Source organism: Hypanus sabinus, chromosome 22 (assembly GCF_030144855.1).
Source record: "Hypanus sabinus isolate sHypSab1 chromosome 22, sHypSab1.hap1, whole genome shotgun sequence".
Classification (NCBI taxonomy): Eukaryota; Metazoa; Chordata; class Chondrichthyes; order Myliobatiformes; family Dasyatidae; genus Hypanus; species Hypanus sabinus.
The window spans coordinates 66,545,089-66,564,319 of NC_082727.1; the positions used below are offsets into that span (position 1 = coordinate 66,545,089).

Consider the following 19,231-nt stretch of genomic DNA (forward strand, 5'->3'; position numbering starts at 1 on the left):
CTTTGATTTGCAATAATCCTTGACAATTCCTAAAATGTAAACTAGAACTGAGTTTGTATAATTATTCTATTTTCTTATAGTATCATATTTTATACAATAATACTTTCTTTAATGATTAAAATGAAATTGTTGTGTTGGACTTAATTTGTCCATCTTTTAGAAAACTATATTTAGTTACTCTTCAAAGAATGTGTTATTGTTACCATTCCTTGGAGACGGAAAATAATGAAATATTTTCTCGTGGTTGAAACACATTTATCATAAGGTTGTGTTCTCAAGCTGCAAACATCGATACCAATTAATTTTTCTGAAATGCACTGATGCGAATACAAATACAGAATTCAATTGACAGATGTGGAACTTGTTATAACCTAGAACTTCCCAGAATGAGTTGGCATCTTCACAACAGGAAATGCATACTGACAGGTTGCCTTAGTAGGTGCTGATGGTGATTCCATGTGGTGCAGATCTGGGTAATGTGTGGATTGGGATTTTCCTTGGACACGTTCTGGTACCACTGGAATGATCTTGCCACAATGCCAACAAAGTTACAAGGGAGAATAGGAAAAATGGGAAGGACATTTTTAAATTGGAAAATATCCATGCATCCTTTATAACACAGTTCCACTTCACGAGCACAATTGGAGACAAATAGATAAAGAACAGTTGCCATTATGCCTACTGCATATACTGATAATCTTTTTATTATTAAATGAGTGGAATTTTAATTATTTTAGCATTAGCAGGACATCACCCTGAGGCAGAGAAGATTCATGCACAGCTTTATTCATTCAGATCTCCAAGTCTTCCTAAAGGCAGGATGCCATCAAATCAACAAGAGTTACCACCCCGCACAATTGGAGAGAGATGACACTGACAGTGAGTGGCAATTATTTCATCTGATGTCTGTTGAACCACACCAAAAATGCTGTCCAGCTTCTTCCCAGAACATGCAAACTAAAGCATCTTTCAATAAAAACAGCTATTTCCCTCTCCACCTGTGGGAGACTGGAAAGAGAAACTCTCTCCCTTGCCCCACCCCTCACTTCTTTAAAGTAAAACTTCCACAGTTCACGCTTGTTAAGTACCCAAGCGATATTTTGCACAAATGTTGCCCAGAATGCTACATATTTATTTTCATTTACAATTTTCAATTGTTTTGCATTTTGTAGCCTCACAAAAGGATTTGCAGATGTCACTGTGCTGAAATAGCATGGGTATTTATCCCCAATTCTGCATCTGAACACTTTCCTTTCAAGCTGAGCTGGATGTGATCTACAGTAATGGTATGTCACATTAAAATATCATTATGGAGTTGTATACTGCCACACTGATATCTGAAGTCTATTAGTACATAGTTAGTTTGCTGAGATTGGGTCTGGAGGTAGTAGTATGTTCCTTGGGTGAGATATGAAATTTAGGAGACTTCCAATCTCCCTGATAACTATGTTTGCATGAAGTGCTCCTTGCTGCAGCTCCTCAAAGACCATGTTAAGGAAATGGAGCTGTAGCTCGATGACCTTTGGCCCATACAAGAGAAGGAGGAGGTGTTAGGAGTTACAGGGAGGTACCCCTAAGTTGCAGGAGGCAGGTTGCTGGGGGACTGTCAGAAGAGGGAAAGGGAATAGACAGCTAGTGCCTATTCTGTAGCTGTTTCTCTCAATAATAAGAACGTCACTTTGGATACTGTTGGGAGGGATGGGTGACCGAGAGGGGAATCCACAGTGCTCAAGTCTCTAGCACTGAGTCTGGCACTGTGGCTCAGAAGGGAAAGGTGGGGGGTGTTGGTGGAGAAGAGGGCAGTAGTGATAGGGGATTCCATATAGAGAGGAGTTGCTGAAACTGTCCGATTGGTGCAGGAACCGCAACCTATTACTCAACATCAAGAAGACAAGAGAAATGATAATTGATTTCAGGAAGGCAAGAGGTCCTGAACTTTTCATAAGTGGTAAAATAGTGGATGAACATCGCCAAGAAGCTCTCCGGGTCCCTTAACATAACTTCACCAGAAACATAAGAACATAAGAGATAGGAGCAGGAGTAGGCCAATCGGCCCCTCAAGCCTGCTCCGCCATTCAACAAGATCATGGCTGATCCAATCTTAACTCTAGTTTTCACCGAATCCCACAAGGCAACAGTGCCAACCAACAGGGCACTATGCTGCCCATTTTATTTTATTATTCATCCCGCCCAAACCCATGTGATCACCCGGGGAAAAAAAAACAATTTGCCAATTGAGGAGAAAAAATCTGGAAAATTCCTCTCCGACCCATCCAGGCTATCGAAAACTGGTCCAGGAGATCATATGGCTGATCTAAACCTAGCCTCATGTCCACTTACCTGCTCGCTCACCGTATCCCCTAATGCCATTTTTATCCAGGAAAATGTCTATCTCCATTTTGAATTTATTGAGTGTAGTAGCTTCCACAGCTCTCTGGGGCAGTAAATTCCACAGCCCCACTACCCTCTGAGTGAAGAAATTTCTCCTCATCTCAGTCCTGGAACGGCATCCCCTTATTTTAAGATTATGCCCCCTAGTCCTAGTTCCACCCATCATTGGGAACATTCTCCCCGCATCCACCCAATCAAGCCCCTTCACAATCTTATATGTTTCAATAAGATCGCCTCTCATTCTTCGGAACTCCAATGAGTAGAGTCCCAATCTACTCAACCTCTCATCATACATCAACCCACCCATCCCTGGAATTAACCTAGTGAACCTTCTCTGCACTGCCGCGAGAGCCAGTATGTCCTTTCTTAAATATGGACACCAGAACTGCATGCAGTACTCCAGGTGTGGTCTCACCAATACCCAGTACAACTGCAGTAAGACCTCCCTGTTCTTATACTCCATCCCCCTAGCAATAAAAGCCAGCATTCCATTGGCCTTCTGCTGCACTTGCTTACTAACTTTTTGTGTTTCCTGCACCAGGACCCCCAGATCCCTTTGCACAGAAGCAGTTTCTCTCCATTTAGATAATAACTTGCTCTATTATTTTTCCTGCCAAAGTGCAAGACCTCACACTTGTCAGTATTATATTTCATCTGCCAAATGTCTGCCCAATCACTCAGCCTATCTATGTCCCCCTGCAGGGTTTCAATGTCCTCCGCACTCATTACACTCCCTCCCATCTTTGTGTCATCAAAAGGGTAATGTTACAATAATCATGGGGGATTTCAATACGCAAGTAGATTGGGAAAATTCCATTGGTACTGGATCCCAAGTGTGAATTTATCGAATGCCTATGAAATAGCTTTTTGTTTTCAAAGTCAAAGCAAATTTATTATCAAAAAATGTATGAATTATACAACCTTGAGATTTGTGTGCTTACAGGCAGCTACAAAGGAAGAAATATTAAAAAAATAAAATAAAGCCCTCCACTCATGAAACTCATGGTTAATTCTAGACTAGGTGTTGTGTAATGACACAGATTTGATTAGGGAGTTTAATCTAAACGAATCCTTAAGGGCCAGTGAACATAATGTGATATAATTCACCCTGCAGTTTGAGAAGAAGCTAAAGTCAGATATACTGTATAGGTATTACAGTGGAGTAAAGAGAATTATGGAACTATGATAGAGGAGCTAACCAAAGTTGATTGGAAGGGGACATTAGCAAGGATGACGGTGGAAATGGCAATGCCTGGAGATTCTGGGGGGCAATTCAGAAATCACAGGAGAGATGCATTCCTATGGTGAAGATGTATTCTAAAGGGAGGATGAGGCAACCAAAGCTGAAAAGGGAAGCCAAAGTCAACATAAAAGCAAAAGAGAGGACATAAAGTGTAGCAAAATCTAGTGGGAAGTTAAAAGATAGGTAAGCTTTTAAAAGTCAACAGAAAAGACATTTTAAAAAAAGAGAGAAAAGGTGGAATACAAAGATAAGCTAGCCAATAACATAAAAGAGGATACAATTTTTTTCAGATATATAAAGAATAAGAGAGATGAGAGTGGATATTGGACTGCTGGAAAATAACACTAGTAAGTTAGTAATAGGGGACAAAGAAATGATGGAGGAACCTGATAAGTATTTTGTGTCAGTCTTCCCTGTGGAACACACTAGCAAAATGCCAGAAAAGCGAGATTGTTAGGGGCAGAAGTGAATGTTGTTGCTGTAGCTAAGGAGAAGGTGCTTGGCAAGTTGAAAAGTCTGAAGATAGTTAAGTCACCTGGACCAGATGGACTACACCCAAGGGTTCTGAAAGAGGTAAGTGAAGAGATTGTGGATGCATTCGTAATGATCTTTCATGGAACACTAGATTCTGGAATGGTTCCTGAGGACTAGTAAATGGAAAATGTCACACCACTCTTTAAGAAAGGAGGGAGGTAGAAGAAAGGAAATTATAGGCCAGTTAGTCTGACTTCGGTGGTTGTAAAGATGTTGGAGTCCATTACTAAGGATGAGATTTTGGGGTATTTGAAGGAATGTGATAAAATAGGCCAAAGTCAACATGGTTTTCTAAGGGGAAATCTTGCCTGACAAATCTGTTGGAAATCTTTAAGGAAATAATAGGCAGGATAAACAAAGGAGAGTCAGTGGATGTTGTTTATTTGATTTTTCAGAAGGCCTTTGACAAGATGCCCCACATGAGGCTGCTGAACAAGATATGGGTATTATAGGAAAGATACTTGCAAGGGGAAAAGATTGGTAGGAGGCAAAGAGTGGGAATATAGGGGAACTTCCTATTTGACTGCCGGTAACTACTGGGGTTCCACAGGGGTCAACGTTGAGGCAGCTTCTTTTCATGTTGTATCTCAATGAATTGGATGAAGAAATTGATGGCTCAGTGGCCAAGTTTGTAGATGATACAAAGATGGGTGGAGGGGCAGGTAATGTTGAGGAAGCAGGGTATGTTAGAAGGACAGATTGGAGGAATGGGCAAAGAAGTGGCAGATGGTTGTGCATTTTGGCAGGAGGAATAAAAGAGTAAGCTGTTTTCTAGCCTACCAGGAGGATTGGAGGGTTGCGGATGTTGTTCCTTTATTCAAGAAAGGGGGTAAAGATAGCCCAGGAAACTAAAGACCAGTGAGTCTTAACTCAGTGGTTGGTAAGTTGATGGAGAAGATCCTGTGAGGCAGGATTTATGAACATTTGGAGAGGCATAATTGACTAGGAATAGTCAGCTTGGCTTTATCAAGGGCAGGTCGTGCCTTACGAGCCTGATTGAATTTTTTTGAGGATGTAACTAAACACATTGATGAAAAGAAGAGCAGTAGATGTAGTGTATATGGATTTCAGCAAGGCATTTGATAAGGTACCCCATGCAAGGCTTATTGAGAAAGTAAGGAGGCATGGAAGCCAAGGGGACTTTGCTTTGTGGATCCAGAACTGGCTTGCCCACAGAAGGCAAAGAGTTGTTGTAGACAGGTCATATTCTGCATGGAGGTCAGTCACCAGTGGTGTGCCTCAGAGATCTGTTCTGGGACTCTTACTCTTCATGATTTTTATAAATGACCTGGATGAGGAAGTGGAGGGATGGGTTAGTAAGTTTGCTGATGACACAAAGGTTGGAGGTGTTGTGGACAGTGTGGAGGGCTTTCAGAGATTACAGCGGGACATTGATAGGATGCAAACCTGGGCTGAGAAGTGGTAGATGGAGTTCAACCCGGTTAAGTGTGAAGTGGTTCATTTTGGTAGGTCAAATACAACAGTAGAATATAGTATTAATGGTAAGACTCTTGGCAGTGTGGAGCATCAGAGGAATCTTGGGGTCCAAGTCCATAGGACACTCAAAGCAGCTGCGCAGGTTGACTCTGTGGTTAAGAAGGCGTATGGTGTATTGGCCTTCATCAATCATGGAATTGAATTTAGGAGCCAAGAGGTAATGTTGCAGCTATATAGGACCCTGGTCAGACCCCACTTGGAGTACTGTGCTCAGTTCTGGTTATCTCACTACAGGAAGGACGTGGAAGCCATAGAAAGGATGCAGAGGAGATTTACAAGGATGTTGCTTGCATTGAGGAGCAGGCCTTATGAGAATAGGTTGAGTGAACTTGGCCTTTTCTCCTTGACACGATGGAGGATGAGAGGTGACCTGATAAAGGTATACAAGATGATGAGAGGCATTGATATTGTGGATAGTCAGAGGCTTTTTCCCAGGGCTGAAATGGTTTCCACATGAGGACAAAGGTTTAAGGTGCTGGGGAATAGGTACAGAGGAGGTGTCGTGGGTACGTTTTTTACTCAGAGAGTGGTGAGTACGTGGAATGGGCTGCCGGCAATGGTGGTGGAGGCAGGTATGATAGGGTCTTTTAAGATAGGTACATGGAGGTTAGAAGAATAGAGGGCTATAGGTAAGCCTAGTAATTTCTAAGGTAGGGACATGCTTGGCACAACTTTGTGGGCCGAAGAGCCTGTATTGTACTGTAGGTTTTCTGTGTTTCTATAAATGTGAAGAAAATTCAGAAGTCAGAGGTGCAGAGGGACTTGGGAGTCCTCATGCAAGATTAACTTGCAGGTTGAGTCATTGGTAAGGAAAGGATATGCATTATTAATATTAGTTTTAGGAGGACTGGAATACAAAAGCAAGGATGTCATGCTGAGCAACACACAAAATGCTGGTGGAACGCAGCAGACCAGGCAGCATCTACAGGGAGAAGCGCTGTCGACGTTTCGGGCCGAGACCTTTCATCAGGACTAACTGAAAGAAGACATAGTAAGACATTTGAAAGTGGAAGGGAGAGGGGGAGATCTGAATTGATAGAAAAAGACAGGAGGGGGAAGGATGAAGCCAAGAGCTCGAAAGTTGATTTGCCAAAAGGGATACACAGCTGGAGAAGGGAAAGGATCATGGGACTGGAGGCCTAGGGAGAAAGAAAGGGGGAGAGGAGCACCAGAGGGAGATGGAGAGCAGGCAAGGAGTGATTGTGAGAGGGACAGAGAGAGAAAAAAGTGTGAGAGAAAAAAGGAAAAAAGGGGGGGAAATTAAATAAATAAGGGATGGGTCTCAGCTATGCCTGCCTTTTTTTTGGCTTTGTGGAATAGTCCATATTCCAAGTCTATACTGGTATCCGTCCCCCACTTTTTCTTTGCTACATCAATGACTGCATTGGTGCTGCCTCCTCCACGCATGCTGAGCTCATTGACTTCATTAACTTTGCCTCCAACTTTCAGCCTGCCCTCAAATTTACCTGGTCCATTTCCGACATCTCCCTCCCTTTTCTTGATCTTTTAGTCTCTATCTCTGGAGATGGCTTCTCTACTGATATCTACTATAAACCTATGGACTCTCACAGCTGCCTGGACTATTCCTCTTCCTACCTGTCTCTTGCAAAAATGCCATCCCCTTCTCGCAATTCCTCTGCCTCCGCCGCATCTTCTCTCAGGATGGTTTTTCATTCCAGGACGAAGGAGATGTCTTCCTTTTTTAAAGAAAGGGGCTTCCCTTCCTCCACCATCAACTCTGCTCTCAAATGCATCTCTCGTATTTCACTCTCATCTGCCCTCAGCCCAACCTCCCGCTACCCCACTCAGGATAGTGTTCCCCTTGTCCTCACCTACCACCTCACCAGCCTCTGGGTCCAACATGTAATTCTCTGTAACTTCCACCACCTCCAATGGGATCCCACCACTAAGCACATCTTTCCCTCCCCCACTTTCTGCTTTCCACAGGGATCGCTTCCTATGCGACTCCCTTGTCCATTCGTTCCCCACCCCCCATCCCTTCCCACCAACCTCCCTCCTGGCACTTACCCTTGTAAACGGAACAAGTGCTACACCTGCCCTTACTCTTCCTCACTCACCACCATTCAGGGCTGCAGACAGTCCTTCCAGGTGAGGCGACACTTCACCTGTGAGTCTGCTGGTCTGATATACTGCGTCCATTGCTCCCAAAGCGTGGTGAATTTGTGGAAGTTATTGCCACATTCAATTGTGGGGTCAGGTGGGAACTGGGGTTGAGGAGATAAAATAGAAAGGATCAGCCATGATTGAATGGTGGAGCAGACTCGATGGGCCAGATGCCCTAATTCTGCTCCTACATCTTATGATATCTCATCGCAACCTATCAAATTTTATCAGGTCTGGATAAGGTGGATGTGCAGAGGATATTTCCTATCATGGGGGTTGGGGGCTCTAGGACTAAAGGGCACAGCTTCAGAATTGAGGGATATTTATTTAGAACAGAGGTGAGGAGGAATTTGTTTAGCCAGAAGGAGGTGAACCTGTGGAATTCATTGCCACAGATGGCTCTGCCGGCTAAGTCAATAGGATGATATGTTCTTGATTAATCAGAGAGTCAAAAATTGCAAGGAGAAGACTGGAGGATGGGGTTGAGATAAATAATAAATCGGCAATGATGGACTGGCTGAGCAGACTCAGAGCCGAAAGCCCTAATTCTACCCATTTCTTAAGTTATATAACCATATATAACCATAAAACAATTACAAGCATGGAAACAGGCCATCTTGGCTCTTCTAGTCCTTGCCGAATGCTTACTCTCACCTAGTCCCACTGACCTGCACTCAGTCCATAACCCTCCATTCCTTTCCTGTCCATATACCTATCCAATTTTACTTTAAATGAAACATTTGAACCTGCCTCTACCACTTCTACTGGAAGCTCGTTCCACACAGCTATCATTTTCTGAGTAAAGAAGTTCCCCCTCGTGTTACCCCTAAACTTTCGCCCCTTAACTCTCAACTCATGTCCTCTTGTTTGAATCTCCCCTACTCTCAATGGGAAAAGCCTATCCATGTCAACTCGATCTATCCGCCTCATAATTTTAAATATCTCTATCAAGTCCCCCCTCAACTTTCTATGCTCCAAAGAATAAAGACCTAACTTGTTCAACCTTTCTCTGTAACTTAGGTGCTGAAACCCAGGTAACATTCTAGTAAATCTCCTCTGTACTCTCTCTATTTTGTTGACATCTTTCCTATAATTCGGTGACCAGAACTGTACACAATACTCCAAATTTGGCCTCACCAATACCTTGTACAATTTTAACATTACATCCCAACTCCTATACTCAATGCTCTGATTTATAAAGGCCAGCATACCAAAAGCTTTCTTCATTACCCTATCCACATGAGATTCCGCCTTCAGGGAACTATGCACCATTATTCCTAGATCACTCTGTTCTAGTGCATTCTTCAATGCCCTACCATTTACCATGTATGTCCTATTTGGATCATTCCTACCAAAATATAGCACCTCACACTTATCAGCATTAAACTCCATCTGCCATCTTTCAGCCCACTCGTCTAACTGGCCTAAATCTCTCTGCAAGCTTTGCAAACCTACTTCATTATCCACAACACCACCTGCCTTAGTATCATCTGCATATATACGTACATGTGTGTATAATAGTTTTAATTGAAGAATTAAATGTCCTCAGAATTCATTAAGTTACAGTATTATATGTAAGGGTGATGTGTGTGTATATATACATGTTCAGGTTATACGTCATACATGTTAAGATATTAAGTTTCTGCCACAAACTCAGTGTTCAGTCATTACTATATCCTCTGGGTACTCCACTTTCCTCTAAATATGTACTGGTTGATTAGTCATTGTAAATTGTCCCATGATTAGGCTAGTGTTGAAGCGATGAGCGGGGGGATGTATGGCTTGTTTGTCCACAATGTCCTGTTACGTACTGTATCTAATAAATTCATTGTTAGAATGCAAGAGACTGTCATTCTCCTGCTGAATGGGCTTCCAGAATTGTTGACAGAAATTGTACATAAAAGATCTTCCTGATGAAATGGAAAGGCCACAAAATGTTTAAAATTAAATAAAGGACAATAAAATCCAAAACTGCATGGAAGCCTGGGTATAATCTGGATTCAAATGACAAATTAACAGTTTAGCTGTGTTGCACTTAAATTCTGTTTTCCTCTGTTCATTTCCCAAATGATCTGTACATTTTTGTCAACTTCAGCCTCTTTATTCATTTATATATTTCTCTTGACATTTTGCAGTTTTTCCAATGTAATTCAGCAAAACTGAACGATGAACCTGCACAATGGTTAAAGACTATTCTATAAATCCTTCTCCATCTCAAACAGAAATAGCAGTCACCAATAAAATCAAACCCGAGGCTTCATGCATAAATTAGAGGCGTGCATTTTAATATAATTTCTTGCCTGAAGAAGCAGAGATTTCAATATTACAGTGACATGGGAGCTCAAAATGTACAAAACACTGCTCTAATTTATCAGTTTGGTGCATATATTAGCTGGAATTGAGCAATGTTTCCCTCTAGAGGCATTTTTGGACAGCTAGTAACAATCAACATGTGTCACTGTAAACAGGGTCATAGGGGAGCCAAAATGTCTTCAAGGGATTATATTTTCACCTGACTTATTTATCATTTCTATGACAATGAAGAAAATGATAACAAAATATATGTTTTATATTTAAAAAGCTTGGCTTGGAATGCAGCTGAATTCTGACAATAGTCAGGCTCTTCTGCTTTCAAATTGTCTCAAGCATTTCCATCCAGATACTATCTGCCATAATGGGGGAGAAAGGATTAGTTGTTTTACAAAAAAGACACATTTTTACAGCAAATTAAATACTCTTCACATCTATTGCTGTCGTGTTGAAAATTTAGCTAGCTAAGTTGGGCATAACAATAACTATGTTTCAAAAATATTTCCTTAGCTGTAAAGTGCACTGGGATGTCCTGAAATGGGTGTTAGAGGGACCTTATAAATACAGGTCTTGTGTTGCATATTTTATTACCATAATATTGTTTGAGTTTAATTTAATATTTGAATGGAGAAGTTAACTTGATAAATGGGTTAAACTAATGATATTTGTTAATAAACATGTTAAGCTTCTGCAGAGTGCTGAAAACATCATTCTGAAATGATGAGATCTGAAAATAGTGTAAATGGCAGTGGAAAATATTGGCAGCCTTTCTGATCCAGTAAAATACATTCAGAGATCTTAGCCCATGTCCAATAGATTTAGAAGCATAATTTATTTTCTTGAAGCTAGAGACGATGAATGTTGGGATTGAACTGAGGATACCATCGCAATGAGGTCAGAAGACAACTATTGATGGAGATGGCCAACAGCTTATTTCAGCCTCTGAAAGAGTTCTTCAGCCCTTAATTAGAATCAGAGTCAATGGTAGTTATGACAAAAGGGCATGGTAAGGGTCTGTATTTTTGGATGCCACCACCTTGAGGCATCCCTTTGTGAAGATGTCCTTGTTGGTGGGGAGAGCTGTGCTCTTGATGGAGCTGGCTAAGTGTACAACCTTCTGCATCCTCTTGCAGTCCTAGGCATTGGAGCCTCTATACCAGGAGGTGATAGAACCGGACAGAATGCAATATAACCTACTTCAATAGCAATTTGCAAACACCTTTGGTGACATATCAAATTTCTTCAAGCTCCTAATGAAGGAGAGCCACTGATATGACTTCTTTATGATTGCATCAATATATTGGGTCCAGGTTTTGACATGCAAGACCTTGAAGCTGCTCACCCTTACCACCTCTGATCCCTTAATGAGGACTGGTGTGTGTTATGATTTCACTCTTCTGAAGTCCACAATGAATTCCTTGTGGACATTAAGTGCAGGGTTGTTTGAACACCACTCAACCAAGCACATTGTCTCACTCCTGTATACCTCCTTGTCACCATCCGAACACTTATATTATAAATTCTAAGGTCCAGTAATCTGTCTGGGAATTGCCAAATTCAGGTTATATATTCAATCTGAATTTACAAGTAGCTCCTAAATAACAATAACATTGTAAAAAAAATTGGTTAAATTGCCATAACTAGTGTGGTGTGAGATCATTGCTATCAAAGAATCGCACATCACTTACAATAAGTTCCAATGGTGTCATTGATATATTTCCAAGGTGTGCTACCTTTGTAAGGTTCTTTAACTTTAAGGCAGATTAATAGTATGGTATGGACTAGATGGGCCAAAGGACATGTTTCTGTTCTATGACTCTAACATTAATATCACTCCCATATTAGAACCAAGGAGTGATGCTAAGCTGATTAATCTGCCAGGGTCTGTAAGATTGCACAGAAGCAACAAAATAAGCAATACTTTACCTCCATTAGGACATAAAATAAACACTATGCAGACACAGGATATCTGAAGTAAATTTTAAAAAATCCAAGATCACACAGGTTGGACAACATCATTGGAAAGAGAAAAAGGGTTAATGTTGCAGGACTGACAAGAATTTAACTATTTTCTTCTTCAACTAATGCTGCCAGATCTGCTGAGTGATTTCAACATGTTCTGCTTTCATTCATTAAGGATGACCTCTGATTCCAGTTGTAGTGTACTTCCTGACTTCTCAACATCCCAGAGTTCCAACAGCCAAGAACAGGTGATTTAATGTAGATATTTGTCTTGGAAATACTGTAGCTCTGCCTCATTATATGAAGATTCCCCATGTTGTGTGGTGGGGAAACAAGATGTGGTAGGATGGTGGTGTTAAATGCACAAACCACCAACTTCAAAAGTTGGTGTTATCAGTAAAGCTGAACTGGCACATTGTGCAACACATTGCTGTAACAGAGGCAATGTAGTCCAATCAGCAAGGAAACTGCTGTGTCTCATTGTGCCTGTATTGTTCCTTCTGCAGTGATTTGTACCAATCCTCATGCCCTGCTTTTTCCACATTGTAAATGATGGAGTTGATCTGAGGAATTATGTTTGAAAAGCTCTGCTTTAGAATCAATAGAACCAATCATTTAGAATATGGCCTTAGTCACAGTGCTTCAGCTCAGTCTGCGGCATAGTGAAAGCAACCTGGATTGAAACCAAAGCAATGGGTAAATTGTTAACACATTCTGCTGTTGATTAATATACACAGGAGTGGAACAGAGTGTGATCTTTTGCTACTAAAGCCCATCCACTTCAAGATTTAATATGTTTTTTGTTCATAGAAATGATCTTCTGGACACCACTGTTGGTTGTTTGAGTTGCTGTCACCTTCCTGTCAGCTTGAACCAGTTTTTTTGCACCATTCTCTGTAAAAATTCTAGATACAGTTGTGTGTGAAAATCCCAGGAGATCAGCAATTTCTGAGATACTCAAACCATTCGGTATGGCACCAACAGTCATTCCATGGTCAAAGTCACTTAGATCACATTTCCTCTCCCATTCTGATATTTGGTCTGAACACCAACTGAATCTCTTGACCACGTTGGAAGAATCTCAGGTGGTGACAAGAGGGCCTACAGGAGTGAGATATGCCAACTGGTGGAGTGGTGCCGCAGCAACAACCCATCAGGAAGATGAAAGGGCTGATTGTGGACTTTAAGAAGGGTAAGACAAAGGAACACATACCAATCCTTAGTGGAAAGAGTGAGCAGCTTCAAGTTCCTGGGTGTCAAGATCACTGAGGATCTAACCTGGTCCCAACATATTGATATAAAGAAGGCATGACAATGGCTATACTTTATTAGGAGTTTGAAGCAATTAGGCATGTCAACAAATACTCTCAAAAACTTCTATAGTTGTACCATGGAGAGCATTCTGACAGGCTACATCACTGTCTGGTATGGAGGGGCTACTGCACAGGACTGAAAGAAGCTGCAGAGGTTGTAAATTTAGTCAGCTCCATCTTGGGCACTAACCTACAAAGTAACCAGGACATCTTTAGAGAGCGGTGTCTTAGAAAGGCAGCACCCATTAATAGACATTCTGCACCCAGGGCATGCACTTTTCTCACTGTTACCATCAGGTAGGAGATACAGAAGCCTGACAGCACAGCGATTCAGGAACAGCTTCTTCCCTTCTGCCATCTGATTCCTGGATGGACTTTGAAGCTTTGGACACTGACTCACTTTTTTAACATACAGTATTTCTGTTTTTGCACATTTTTATATGATCTATTGAATATATGTAATTGATTTACTTGTTTATTTATTAGTATGTTTTATTTTATTTATTAGTTATTATTTTTTTCTCTCTCTCTGCCAGATTATGTATTGCATTGAACTGCTGCTACGAGGTTAACAAATTTCACGTCACGTGCCGATGATAATAAACCTGATTCTGATTCTGGTGTCTGCATGCTTTTTATACAGTACATTGAATTGCTGCCACATGATTGGCTGATTAGATATTTACATTCATGTGCAAGTGTATCTAATAAAGTAGTCAGGGAGTGTGTATCTGTTAGCACTGGTGGGTGTGATCAAAGCCTGAGAAAAGTTCCGACAGTAGGTAGGTTGTAAAAAAGAATTTGGACATTAATAACTATTCATGTAACCCTTCAGATTTTATGCTTCATCAGTAGATGACACATAAGTAACTTGCAGACAAAAGAAACATAATAGTTATTGACCTGAACTGGAGAAGTGATTTAAAATTTTATAATGACAACTGGAATTTAAATTCAAGAAATTAAATAAATCTGAACTAAAAAAATTTTCTTAGTAAAGGCAATCAAAAATGGTCTCATTGTCAGAAGCGTGCATCTGATTTGCATGTCGTTTTAAAGAGAAAATGTAGCGTACGTCCTTTCTTGGTCTGTGTACGACTACAGAGCTATTAGTCTTGCTGACACTTAACCGTGCTCTGAAATTGCCTAGCAACCCCTGCATTACAGATGTACAAAAAGTGTTTTTGTCAATTTAAGGTACTTTTACAAAAAGAATATCTCACTGAATATATTGCAGTGAGACATAGTTGTGAATTTTCAGGTGGGTTAATTTTTAATAACTGTAAACAAATCAATGAAAATAATAACATAACACACTAAAATATGTTTATCTATTTCTAAAATATTTAGCTATAAATTTGGTTCCTATAAAAGTGATGGAATGAGAACTGGCAGTATCTATGACATGGTGTTCACTGATTTTGATCCCTATCCAGTAAGCTTCTATACAATTTACCCAAGTGACCGAATCTGACTTTGCACCTTTCTTTCACTGAGGCATTGTTGTCCCAAAAGCAAGGAATGCAGTATAACCATTGGCAAATGTCAGATATTTTCATGCCTCTCTCAGGATATTGACATTCTTTGGATTCTATACAGCAGGCTGCAAATAGTGAAAAAGTAATCAAAGTTTGTAAAGAAAAGACTACAACAACTTGCTTACTTTCTTTTCCTACATAAGGTCAATGCAATTCATCCATTTCATTTAATTCCATTTCCAATTCAAAAGCAAACTGTGGTGATGCTCTGTCCTTTGGCAGGCATACAGAGTCATCTGTATATTAGCCAGTTTATTAAACAAAGTCATGAAGCAGCTAGTGCTGTTTGACATTAAAAATAGGAACATTTTGGATGTACATAGCAGGTCTGCTAATATCAGTACTTAGGAAGGACAGGCCAACATTTTTCAAGGCTGATAATTGTAGACTGTCCAAAATACAGAGAAATTGCTATCTCAAGTTTATTTTCAAAAATTAATTTTAAATGTTAAACAAAGATGACCTGCTTAAGATTCAAAGACCACCAAAGGCAGTGAAAGGGGATGATCATATCTTGACAACAATGAAATCGGTGAAATAAGAACCCTGAGCATTTACAGTGTTATATTGAACTATGACAGCAGCAATTCTGAGTTTAAAATATGATATGATATAGTCCCTGGATGTATGCTGGAGGGTGTCTGTAACTTATGGTGAAAAATTTCCTTGCAATATTGATTAAGAGCTGCATTTGTGTAAAATTATAATCGCTATTCAATCTCGCTAAATGTGGCTCACTGCTTTAAAAAATTGAGAATTACTGTTAATTAATCTTTGTAATATTGATTGAGAATTTTCTAAATGACCTATTAATTTTTTAATAATTCACTTTATAGCTAAGTGTCTTGGATTTTTCTGAATAAAAATTCACATGTACCACATTGTTATTTTTTTACTGCAGACAGAAAAGACTATTTTGTTCCAGTGGTATTACCTTTAACTTAAAAGCATCACTGAACATTTTTATTAAAGATGTTAATCTAATTAAAACTAGTCCAAATTAACATTAATCAAATAATCCTTCCTGGTCATGGTGAAGAAAAGCCATTGGCAGGAAATATTATTTCTGTTTCTGTCTCCACAGTTGCTGTCTGACTTGTTGAGTTTTTTACTGGCGTCATTCAGATTTGGAGTGTACATAGCATTTTGTTTAGGAGACCTCTGCCACTGTTGGTTTTAGTCTAACCATTTGAGATATGTGACAGATCTGAGATAATCTTTCTGATATCCTGTACTTCTGTAGGGAGAGGTGTTTAATCTAACATCATCAGTAACTTTCCTTCACTTTCACAGGAGGAAGAAGCCAAAGGTCCATGAGCCAATTCTCATTCGGGGATCAAAGGGTCAGGAACTTTAAATTCCTTAGTGTTTTCAGAATCAGGTTTATTATCACCAGCATTTGACGTGAAATTTGTCAACTTAGCAGCAGCAGTTCAATGCAATGCATAATATAGAAGAGAGGAAAAAAATAATAAATAAGAAAATCAATTATAGTATACATAGATCAGAGAATCTGTCATGGGACCAGCACGTAAGTGCCATCATAAAGGCTTTCTTTGAAGTTTGTGTAGACTTATCATGTTACCTAAAACTTTGACAGATTTCTATAGATGGACAATGGTGTATCCTAAGTAAACACAAGGTACACTGCAGATGCTGTGGTCAAATAAACATGTACAAACAAGCTGAATGAACTCAGCAGGCTGGGCAGCACCCGTTGAAAGGAGCAGTCAATGTTTTGGGCCAAGACCCTTCGTCAGGACGAAAGAAGGAGGGGGGAGGGTGGAACGTGCCAGGTGAAAAACCAATCAGAGGAAAGGTCAAGGGGTGGGGGAGGGGATAGGCAGAAAAGGTGAAGAAGGAATGTGAGAGGAAAGCACTATGGGTAGTAGAAGAAAGCAGAATCATGAGTGAGGTGATAGGCAGTTAGAAGAGGAGGCGGAGTGAAAGCGGGATGGTAGAAGGGAGAGGGAGGGAATTACCAGAAGTTGGAGAATTCGATGTTCATGCCAAGGGGCTGGAGACTACCCAGGCGGTATATGAGGTGTTGCTCCTCCAACCTGAGTTTGGCCTCATCATGGCAGTAGAGGAGGTCGTGTATGGACATATCTGAATGGGGATGTGAAGCAGAGTTGAAGTGAGTGGCAACCGGGAGATCCTGTCTGTTGTGGCGGACGGGGCGCAGGTGCTCGATGAAGCGGTCCCCCAATCTGCGTCGGGTCTCGCCGACGTAGAGGAGGCCGCACCGGGAGCACCAGATGCAATAGATGACCCCAACAGACTCACAAGTGAAGTGTTGCCTCACCTGGAAGGGCTGTTTGGGGCCCTGAATAGTGGTAAGAGATGAGGTGTAGGGACAGTTGTAGCACTTACACTTCCTCTTCCAGCTGCCTATCACCTCTCTCATGATTCTGCCTTCTTCTACTACCCATAGTGCTTTCCCCTTTCATTCCTTCTTCACCTCTCCTGCCTATCCCCTCCCTGCTTCCCCTCCCCCACCCCTTGATCTTTCCTCTGATTGGTTTTCCACCCTCCCCCCACCTTCTTAATAGGGCCCCTGCCCCCTCCTCCTTTAGTCCTGACGAAGGGTCTCAGCCCAAAACGTTAACTGCTCCTTTCAACAGATGGTGCCTGACCTGGTGTATCCTAAGTGTTGCATCACAGCCTGGTATGGAAACACAAATGTCCAAGAGTGAAAACGTTTAAAGAAAGTGATGGATACAGCCCAGTCTATCATGAGCAAAACCTTCCCCACCCCTGAGCACGTTTACAAGGACCCCTGCCATAAGAAAACAATATCCCTTATCGTGGACCTCTGCCATCCAGGCCATGCTTTCTTCTGACTATTGCCCCAGGAGGTAATAGGAGAGTCTAAAGTTTGACACCGCCAGGTTCCGCATGGATAACTTCATTCACCTCAGCACTGAACTGATTCCACAACTTAGGTTCACCTTCAAGGACAAGAAGGCAGCGGTAGAACGCCTAAGGATTTCCAGCGGGAAGACATTTTGAGTTCTCGGGGGAAGAGAGAGGCCAGACTGCACAGGCGCGTGACATCAGCCAGTTGAACGCGAACAGTTTAAAAAGGAGGCAGCCATATCCAGCGGGCAGTGGAGTGAGAGGCAGCAGAGTGAAAGGGCTTTGGCTCCACGGGCTTCGGCGGTAATGGGATGAGGTGACACAGTTGTTGATTGCAAAAGGAGTTAGTATGTGTGTGAGCCCAGTTTTCTGTGGTCAGTGTCAGATGTGGGAGGTCCTGGAGTCTCCCGGCGTCGTGGATGGACACATCTACACACGGTGCATCGAGATGCAACTCCTAAGGGACCGTGTTAAGGGAACTGGAGCTGCAGCTCCATGACCTTCGACTGGTCAGGGAAAGTGAGGAAGTGATAGAAAGGAGTTACAGACAGCTGGTCACTCTGGGGCCACGGGGGGACAGAGAAATGGGTCACAGTCAGGAGAGGGAAGGGGAAGAGTCAGGTACTAGAGAGTACCCCTGTGGCTGTACCCCTTGTCAATAAGTACTCCTGTTTGAGTACTGTTGGGGGGGACAACCTACCTGGGGGAAGCAACAGTGGCCGTGCCTCTGGCACAGTGGCTCAGAAGCATAAGGAAAGGAAGAGGATGGCAGTAGTGATAGGGGACTCTATAGTCAGGGGGTCAGACAGGCGATTCTGTGGATGCAGGAAAGAAACTTGGATGGTAGTTTGCCTCTCAGATCTCAGGGTCCGGGATGTTTCTGATTGTGTCCAAGATATCCTGCGGTGGGAGGGAGAACAGTTAGAGGTCGTGGTACATATTGGTACTAGTGACATAGGTAGGAAAAGGGAAGAGGTCCTGAAAGAAGACTACAGGGAGTTAGGAAGGAAGTTGAGAAGCAGGACCTCAAAGGTAGTAATCTCAAGATTACTGTCTGTGCCACACAACAGTGAGAATAGGAATGGAATGAGGTGGAGGATAAATGCGTGGCTGAGGGATTGGAGCAGGGGGCAGGGATTCAGATTTCTGGATCATTGGGACCTCTTTTGGGGCGGGTGTGACCTGTATAAAAAGGACGGATTGCACTTGAATCCCAGGGGGACCAATATCCTGGCGGGCAGGTTTGATAGAGCTGTTGGGGAGGGTTTAAGCTAGTTTGGCAGTGGGGTGGGAATCAGAATGTGAGTGCAGGGATTAAGGTAGAAGGACAAGGGCATGATGTTAAGAGTTCTGAGTTGTTGAGGAAGGACAGGCAGGGACAGAGCATAATTGTAACCAGTTAAAGGGTTTGAAATATGTCTATTTCAATGCTAGGAGTATTAGGAACAAGGAGGATGAAC

General features: G+C 41.7%; 1 long non-coding RNA gene across 1 annotated transcript; it reads left to right on the plus strand.

Moving 5' to 3' along the window:
• The first annotated feature begins 745 nt into the window (after positions 1–745).
• LOC132379693 (uncharacterized) lies at positions 746–14,349 on the plus strand. The gene is made up of 4 exons (XR_009507513.1): positions 746–879; positions 1,173–1,286; positions 12,237–12,309; positions 13,911–14,349. It is a non-coding gene; the product is annotated as an uncharacterized LOC132379693 (long non-coding RNA).
• Positions 14,350–19,231: the final 4,882 nt, after the last annotated feature.